Below are 9,429 nucleotides of genomic sequence, written 5' to 3'. Positions count from 1 at the left end.
GCGCTACCGTGCTTAGCTCGTCGTATAATTCAAGGAGAGATACGTCGGGGAGACACCGTGACGATTGACGGAGAGTATCGTTACATTCCAGGGTATTGGGAACGTGGGTCAAGATATACTTGGGAGGAGTCAAGAAATCTTGCACGGCTCGCATTTATGATGCGGTTTACGCCTCGCTTTTTACTTACGATCGCAATCGTATATTCCGCAAGCATATTTTGCGAAGCTTGGTGCCCAAGACGAACACACTCCTTACATCCGTTGGCGAATTATCCATTTCCCTTCGGGACTTACATGTGCAGTTCTGGAGGCTTACCTATTCGGGGTTCTCTTTATGAAGAAGTGGTTCACGAGGCTAAGGAACACTGAGGATTCGACCATAGAAGAATAAGATATGTTTCTCGAGCTTGTGAATATTTGTTCGCGGCCTTCCATCATCTCTCGGGGTGTTGACCAAGAAGTCTCGTTGAGTAAGTGGATAAAATTTTGGTGCAAGAAACCTTTTAAGGTATGAACCAGCTCCACCAAGGAAGGAAAAGAAATGCGCTTTCGTCTCAAATCGACACATAATCCTCCGGGACTTTACCGTACGACAACATGGTCAAACACGGAAGACGCGGTATTTTCCAAGCTTGGGGTGATGTATGACAAAAGAGACGATACATATTTGGCAGCTTTCTTGTCCTGTTGGTTGTGCGCTTTCGTCTTCCCAAATAAGAAAGGTGATTTCATTCGTCCGTGGGACTTTCAAGATGGCAAGCATGATGGCGAGTGGACGGAAGGTCGGCCTTGCTATTCCAGTTTTGGCAAGTATCTACAATGGCTTGAATAAGATTTCATCTTCCTCGCAACTTGATCAAATTAAAGTTTGCTTTCCTATTCATTATGTTTATGGTTGGCTTGCCCATTATTTTAAAACTCATTATCCACTTACCCATGGACCATCTATTCCCAAGATGGTGGCCTACTGGGGGAAGGTGGTGCAAAAGTATTTTGACAAAAGCGACGCGAGAAGACGCATTCATATTGGGGAAAGCGTGATTTGGACATCAACCATGCTAAATAATTCTCACCCTTACTATTATGTAGATATAGACTCAGTACTATGTTGTGACCCTTCTCGTTGCAATACTCTGAGACCACTTGACTGCACAAGAAAGATGAATAATTAGTAAAGGTCACTGAGGTATACCGGTAAACTAAAAGTTTATTTTATCATACCTCTTTAATAGGAGCTCGTCATAGTCTTCGAAGGGCATAATAATGTCGAGAGATTTCAACCACGGGAGTTTTAGTATCTTCCAAGTCGCTTGGACGTGCTTTCACTCTCTTAAAGTTACGATCTCCATTGCTACTCGCTCCTTTCTTGGGATAGTCTTTTGGAAGAATAGACGACTTGAAGCGGGCACTTTCTCCTAAAACATACCAAGGGTGGGCTTCCTTTCCGTGCGCTCGAGACAACTTAGCATTTGAAGCACAAGGGATGTTGTATCGGGGGACTTCATTTGCACATACTTCATCCTGATTCTTCCGAGAGTGCGGTAGCAATTGGCCCAACAATATTCATTAAAGTCGCAGTGTTTGTCAAGGAAATCCCCGTGCGTCTTTTTCCACAGTGTCCGGTAGTCGGTACCGAAGAGAGTTTCTTTACATTAGAAGTGACCGAAGGAAAAACTGCTCGTGACATAGATCGATCCATCGTGCAAATCCTCCAAAACATGAGCCTTTCGTCTAGAGATACATCACGGACATCATTCCCCAAAATACCAGGCTTGTTTTGATAAAACCCAAATTGACGACTGAAGCGATGTGGACTATATGGCTCAATGATGAATGAATTATCGCACCTCAGAGGGAGATAGTTAAAACGGATATTCATAAAATAACTTGACTCCAGTTCTGGCGCTCTACCACCATCTACATAATAGTAAGGGTGAGAATTATTTAGCATGGTTGATGTCCAAATCACGCTTTCCCCAATATGAATGCGTCTTCTCGCGTCGCTTTTGTCAAAATACTTTGCACCACCTTCCCCTGAGTAGGCCACCATCTTGGGAATAGATGGTCCATGGGTAAGTGGATAATGAGTTTTAAAATAATGGGCAAGCCAGCCATAAACATAATGAATAGGAAAGCAAACTTTAATTTGATCAAGTTGCGAGGAAGATGAAATCTTATTCAAGCCATTGTAGATACTTGCCAAAACTGGAATAGCAAGGCCGACCTTCCGTCCACTCGCCATCATGCTTGTCATCTTGAAAGTCCCACTGGGCGTGCGTAATTTGTAGACAATAAAATTCGCGTCGAGAAAATAATAATCAAGACAGGAAAATATCGCAACAATCGTTGTATTTGATTTCAAAATATGAGTGTTACAATCTCTATGATTCCTCTGATTCGTCTTTTCAACAATAAATTCAAGGGCTTTTGAGCTTGGTCTTGAACTTGATGGATTTGATTTTGACTTGGACTTGAATTCAAGGGCTTTTGAGCTTGGTCTTGAATCTTTCGTCGGATCTCTAGAACTTCTAGAGAAATACTTGAGTGCTTGAATGCTTTCGGCTTGTAGAGAAATGCGGCGTTTGATACGAGCTCTCTCGGCTTTTTGTTAGAACTTCCGTCCCCTTTTCCGAATTATGAGACCCCTATTTATAGTTGTAGGATGGAGGAGTTTTGATAAGGACAGAGCTTCTTTCGACCAATCGATTTAAGCCGACATGTCGATATTTGATTGGCGGAACATGTCACTTGTACACGTGGCGCATCTTCATTGGCCTTTGATTTGACTAGGCATGCTGCATCATTTTGATACATGGCATGATCCTATTGGATCTTTCGTTTGACTTGGCATGCCATGTCATTTGACACGTGGCACCATTATGGGCCCCTTGGATAAGATGATATATTGGGCTTGACAAAGTGGGTTCATCATTTGTAGCCTAATTAAATGGGCTAGCCCAATGCATTTGAACTCCTCTAATTAAATCCATATTTACTGGACCTAACTAATTAACCCAATTATATTAGCCCATAATATTTATTTGGACTAATATATTTTGAATTTACTATAATCCGAATTTCTTATGGATTTAATTTCAATAAAATTTCGTTATCCACAAATGCCCCCACTTCAAGACTTATCGAGATATAGACTTGTCGATCCTTAAAAGATCAGTCTTGAAGTATTATTGAAGCGTAATTCGAAATTCGGGTCAAATTTAAACTGAGAATTATCCATGCAATATATTACCACATATTGACAGTGCAAACGGCTTAATGACCATTTTTCATGAATAAAGACAAGGCACACGTTTGGCAATCATTTTTTTTTTTTAACATTCCTTATTTCATTGTAATCATGCTGCATGAATTACATCTAAATCTTGCATCCTCCACGAGGCCCATGGGTAATTAATTTAGGTCGGCAATTGCACTCCTAATTTCTCTATAACTCAAATTGTAGGAGACAATTTTAATTGGCAGCCACGTACCAATATTGCCGCCGTTTGCTGACCCAATTCGTGTAGGAGACATATTTTTGGTAGACGCCTTTTGAGGTCTATAAATACCTGCTTGCTCCTCATTATTTTACCATTAAAAAAAAATTGTTTGTGCTCCTCCGCAAGCATCAAAGTTCGAGGTAATTTCTTTTCTTTCGTTTTGCGTTTTTTCTTTTATCTTCTTTCTTCTTCCCTCTTTTTTTGTCCAAGCGACAATGATGAGTTCTTGTTCAAGAGAATGACCCATGCATGAAGAAGGTAATATTGAGGCGCAAAGGGATGGATTCTCGTCCCCGCCCTAAGAACGGTAAGGTAATCTTACGGCGCAAAGGGATGGATACTCGTCCCCGCCCTAAGAACGGTAAGGTAATCTTATGGCGCAAAGGGATGGATACTCATCCCCGCCCTAAGAACGGTAAGGTAATCTTACGGCGCAAAGGGATGGACACTCGTCCCCGCCTTAAGAACGGTAGGGTAATCTTACGGCGCAAAGGGATGGCCACTCGTCCCCGCCTAGAACGGTAAGGTAATCTTACGGCGCACAGGGATGGATACTCGTCCCCGCCCTAAGAACGGTAAGGTAATCTTACGGCGCAAAGGGATGGACACTCGTCCCCGCCTTAAGAATGGTAAGGTAATCTTACGGCGCAAAGGGATGGTTACTCGTCCCCGTCCTAAGAACGGTAAGGTAATCTTACGGCGCAAAGAGATGGCCACTCGTCCTAGATAAATCCAAGAATTTGGCTCTATATGCTGAAATGCCAATATTTCTCAGATTCGAGCAGTCTCGCCAAAAAATTCATATCTCAACGTAGGGGCATTGAAATCACGAGCCGCAAAATTCCCAAGAAACTAGACTCATAAATCTAGCATGTATCCAAAAATCGATGTCAACAAACATATAGATCATCCCAGATAAATCCGAGAATTTGGCTCTACATGCTAAAATGCCAATATTTCTCAGATTCGAGCAGTCTCGCCAAAAAAATTCATATCTCGATGTAGGAGCGTTGAAATCATGACCCGCAAAATTTCCAAGAAATTAGACTCATAAATCTAGCATGTAGCCAAAAATAAATGTCAACAAACGTATAGATCATCCCAGATAAATCCGAGAATTTGGCTCTACATGCTGAAACGCCAATATTCCTCAGATTCGAGCAGTCTCGTCAAAACAATTCATATCTCGACGTAGGAGCATTGAAATCATGAGCCGCAAAATTCCCAAGGAACTAGACTCATGAATCTAGCATGTATCCAAAAATCAAAGCCAACGACAATATGAATAGTTCCAGATAAATTCAAGAAGTTGACAATACATGCTAAAACGTCGATAGTTTCAGGTTTGCGCAGTTTCGTCGAGAAAATTCATATCTCGATGTAGGAACATCAAAATCATGAGCCGTTAAATTCTCAGGAAACTACACTTACTAATCTAATATGTATCCAAAAATCAAAGTTGGAAACCCTCTGGATCATCCCAGATAAATTCGGGAATCTCACCTTAGATTCCAACTTGAAAACTTGACGGATTTGAAGGATTGAACTTGAAGGCTTGCTGGATTTTAAGACTTCAACTTGCAGACATGGTGAATTTAAAACTTTAGCTTAAAGACTAACATATTTGAAGGCTTCGCCTTGCGGTTGCGATGGCTTTGGACTTCAACTCAAAGGTTGCCGGATTTGAGGCCTTCAATTTGGAGAACAATGGCTTTGCGTACTTTAACTCCTTGATTTAACCACTTGCTAAGAGATTACGCTCATTCCATTGGAGAAACCCATTTGTCATGGAGATTTGCCTTCGTTGGACCAACGTATTTAGTGAAAGTCTAAATTGAAGAAAGGATCTTGTGTTGACACGATTTTGTCCTCCTCATTCCAATTTATTTCCGAATTTTTAAATTAATTAAATTTAAATATTTTATTTTCGCTACTATTTTTACTGCTATTAATATCATTACTTTCACTCACTATTTTCTATTAACATTACTTTCGTTACTTTATCACAAATTTTTAAATGATTCGTTATCGCTTCATTTTCGAATTTTGTACTCGTTAAATTAATTACACTTTTTTTAAATTTTTACTTTTTACATACTAATTGTTAATTGTCTTCATTGTACTAGTTGCTAAATTAGAAACCCAAAAAGGAATTAATTGAAAGAAGAGGAGCCCATTTTCGGACCAATAAAACAAGCCCACAATCCTAAACTACCCGGTCCAGCCCACATCTCCTCTACCCTACCCGTCCCACTATTCTTATACACCAAAACCTAATTTTCCTAATCTCTTTTCACTCCTCAGCCGCGGCTCAGTCTCTCTTTCTCTCTCCTTTCTCCTCACCGTTCATCTCTCTTCACCTTACCCTTCTCGCACACTCATTTCACCATTTTTGGTGATAACACAGCTTCCTTTAACCTTACACAACCTTTGTCCAACCATTTCTATGCAAGATTTGTCTGCTCACTACTCCCTCCCTCTCAGCTGACGATTTGGGTAAAATCGCAGATCGTTTTCGTAAGAACCAGGCTATGCATGGCCATTTGTGGAAAAGGGAATTAATGGCCGGTCCTTTCCCCCTCAAATTTCAACAATCGGAGTTGTTTTCTTGTTTTCTTGTTTTCTTACGCTTCCCTCTGTCGGGTATCTCAAAAACTTTAAATGTTTTCGTCCATTTGTGAAGGAAAAAACCTTTTCTTTATCAGTGCTTTGTTCAAATTTCAAAAGGGATTTTGTCCATTTGCTCTTTTGTTCTGATCGTGTAAGTACACACAAAATATGAACGTTGAACAAAGATCCCGCCCAATTTTGAACCGAGAAACCCTAAGAATTCTACTATAAATACTCACTTTCTTGACCCACAAAGACAGTTCGATCAGTCGCCTCAAACCCCACTTGAAATACATATATTCACTACATCTTGAGACACTCATTTTTGGAGTGTTAAATTATTTACGCTTATCAATTCGACTTTACTTTGGAGTCGAGGGTAGATCGGGACTCGAAGCCCCACTTCACTGCACCACGAGCAGGTGAATCTGATTCTATTTTATTCATTCATCTCATCCATGTGCACTGTTTTGCTTATTTAGAAAATCCCTTTTCATGATTTTATTTTCGTGTGTTCTGACAATGAATGTTTAAAGCATGAATATGTTAATGCCTTGATTCACATTTCTATATGCTTGTCTCGATTTATAGTTTTTTTTATATACAAAAGAAGTATGTTCTTAATTCTCTGTTGAATGAATCTCACGCGCAGTCTTGTGTGTATGGTTGTTTTCATCCTGCTCTTATTTCTTTTCCGCCTAGATATCGCATTATGTTGTTAGGAAATCATGTCTTTAGGTGTCGATGTATTCACTTCATGTGAGTTTTGATTTTAGAAGTGCGTTTCGGCTCACTGCGTTTCTTTCAAAATCCGGCTAGGGAACCGCATATCATGGTGTGAGAATACTTCTTATGGATTTGTAGTATATGTTACTTAGTGTACTAGCGTATTCTGATCATGAGCTATATGAATCACTCGGATATTCTGTCGAAATCTTCTTCCAACCCGCGTTTCATAAATAAGCGTTAAGTATACATGCAGTTAAGTTGAAATCTTAATATGTCAGATATATTTATTGAGCCGTTCTCTGATTATTGACATAAAGGAAATAGGATTTCCATTTCTTTTCATGTGCATCTGTAAAGACATCTTCATCTGTAACCATAGCTTTGGGACCTATTCTCTTAGACATCTTTTGCCTGAAGAACTTTAAAAAAAAATGTTTAATCCATGGAAATGTGTATGGTATTTAAAACCTTGATTTATCTTGTGTCTTTTCATGCCTTATGATATCATGCTCATAGGGAATTCTTATTTTCAACTCACTGCCAAATGTCGAGATATTTTAATGATAATGATGTTCATGAATAAAGGAAAGCGAGTGGTCATATGATCGGATCAGAATGCCTGTAGCTATTTGTTGTTTCAAGCTTGCTATCGCTGTTTGTACCATGGTCTTCCTTATTCCCTTTCCTTTTAAAGTATTTGTGTTATTTGTACTTGATACATAAGAATAGATACTGTCTTCGATAGGTCTGCCCTCTACCGCGGTTGAAATGGCCACCATGTTTAGTACATATCGTTGCCCTTTAAAGAAAACATTGGCTGCATTCGGAGTTATGTTAGTGGCCGCTGTGTGTTGTCTATTGTCCCTTCCCCGAGACTGCCTACAGTTTTTTTTCAAAGGATTTTCCTACCTGTCTCAATTCTCAAGTTGATAATCCATTTGAATCTGTTTGATTTAAATAACTTTTTCTGCTTCCGCAATGAACTATATGGGAATTATTGGGTCACATACCAATGATTTGTTTTGTGTATTTATTACCATATCAAAGTTTATTTCTTGCTTCTAATCCTTTTCTCTTACTTTGTTTTGCATGACAATGCCGGAGTTGAAGAGTTCCCCTGGGACTCGATGGTATCCTAGGACCCGACGAGACCACTACGTCGGGCCAATTATCTGCACATCCTCATTCCCTCCTCACCTTCATCCTGTCTAAACAGTGAAATACCGAAGAAGATTGTTGCTCGGGTTGAACCCGATTATACCCCATTTGGTTGTCGAATTTGTTTGTTTTGTTGCTTGCTTGCTTACTTACGTCAATGATCGATCGTTATTATATGCTTGCTGTTAGAAGGGTTAGATTTGTTATGTAATACCTCCTCCATAGACTCTTTTTTTTATGGATTCTCTGCTTTATGACATCTATTTAGAACCCATATTGATGACCAAGAAAAGTCTTCCGAAGAAGCAAGCTTCAACGCTCCCCAAACAATGTGAGCACGTCATTGTGGGAGGTTAAAGAGCATCCAACGCAAAGCGGCTTTTCATTCCCTTGTTTCGTCGTGGCACACCCCCCCCCCCCAAGCTTTTTTTTATTGATTCAATACAATAGGGGAAAAGATCGTACAGTTCCCTACCGAGACAAACTCTCAACGGATCCTCCGCGCGCTGGGAATACCTCTTCCGTGCGTCTTTCTTCGGCTAATGAGACCTCGATCCCGAAGCCTTCGAAGTATCTTTTTGATAGGTGCCTCTATTTGTATGGGGAATTCGCTGCTGATAGATCTCGCCCAGTGTCCCCCTCCTTCCCTTCCGTTGGTTACGCCCTTTAAGTGTCGGTTCTTCCATATTTAGATATGGAGATAGATCCTAACTCAATAATTCCTTACCTCTCATCTATTTTGGCCTATCTTGCTCAAAACATTAACTGTTTTCTCGCCCAAAATGTATTTGGACTCTTTAGTTCACCTAAATCTGAAGTTCTTCTATTCCACTTTCCAACCCGTCACTAGAAGCCATTTTATCAAAATATCAGTTACTTTAATTAAGCTAAACAGTGCAAAATTAACACTTCTTTTCCGAAACATTTTAGTTAAGCATTTTCTTTCAATACTTGGTTTTAAACACACTTTTAGATTTTTTATACACTCAGCCTAATTAACTTTAAGTTCGGTCGGTTAACCATTATTAATGGAACTTAGAGGATGCCTAATACCTTCCCTTTAGGTTAATTGAACCCTTACCTAGAATCATTTGGTTTCGCAGACCTTTAAAATAAAATCAACTTTAGATAATTACTTTAATTACCTTAGGTGCCCTAATTCACCGTAAATAATTAGGTGGCGACTCCTAACTTTAATTAACTTAGGAGTCACCCGGATGTTATAAACTATTTTGACTTAGGTTAAAATAGGGTATGACTTGTATGTACGTATCTCCAGCGCTCTAGTCGAGGGCGAACTTCATTTTGAACAACGCGCATAGGCGGATGCGTTTTTTTTTTTTTTTTTTTTTTTTTTTTACTCATGCGACCGAACTTAGGATAATACTCTAAGTGCCCACGACCAAAGTGTTGAGGGATCAAGTCATACCGT

Source organism: Lycium ferocissimum, chromosome 7 (genome assembly GCF_029784015.1).
Source record: "Lycium ferocissimum isolate CSIRO_LF1 chromosome 7, AGI_CSIRO_Lferr_CH_V1, whole genome shotgun sequence".
Classification (NCBI taxonomy): Eukaryota; Viridiplantae; Streptophyta; class Magnoliopsida; order Solanales; family Solanaceae; genus Lycium; species Lycium ferocissimum.
Note: the sequence above shows the minus strand (reverse complement) of the source record.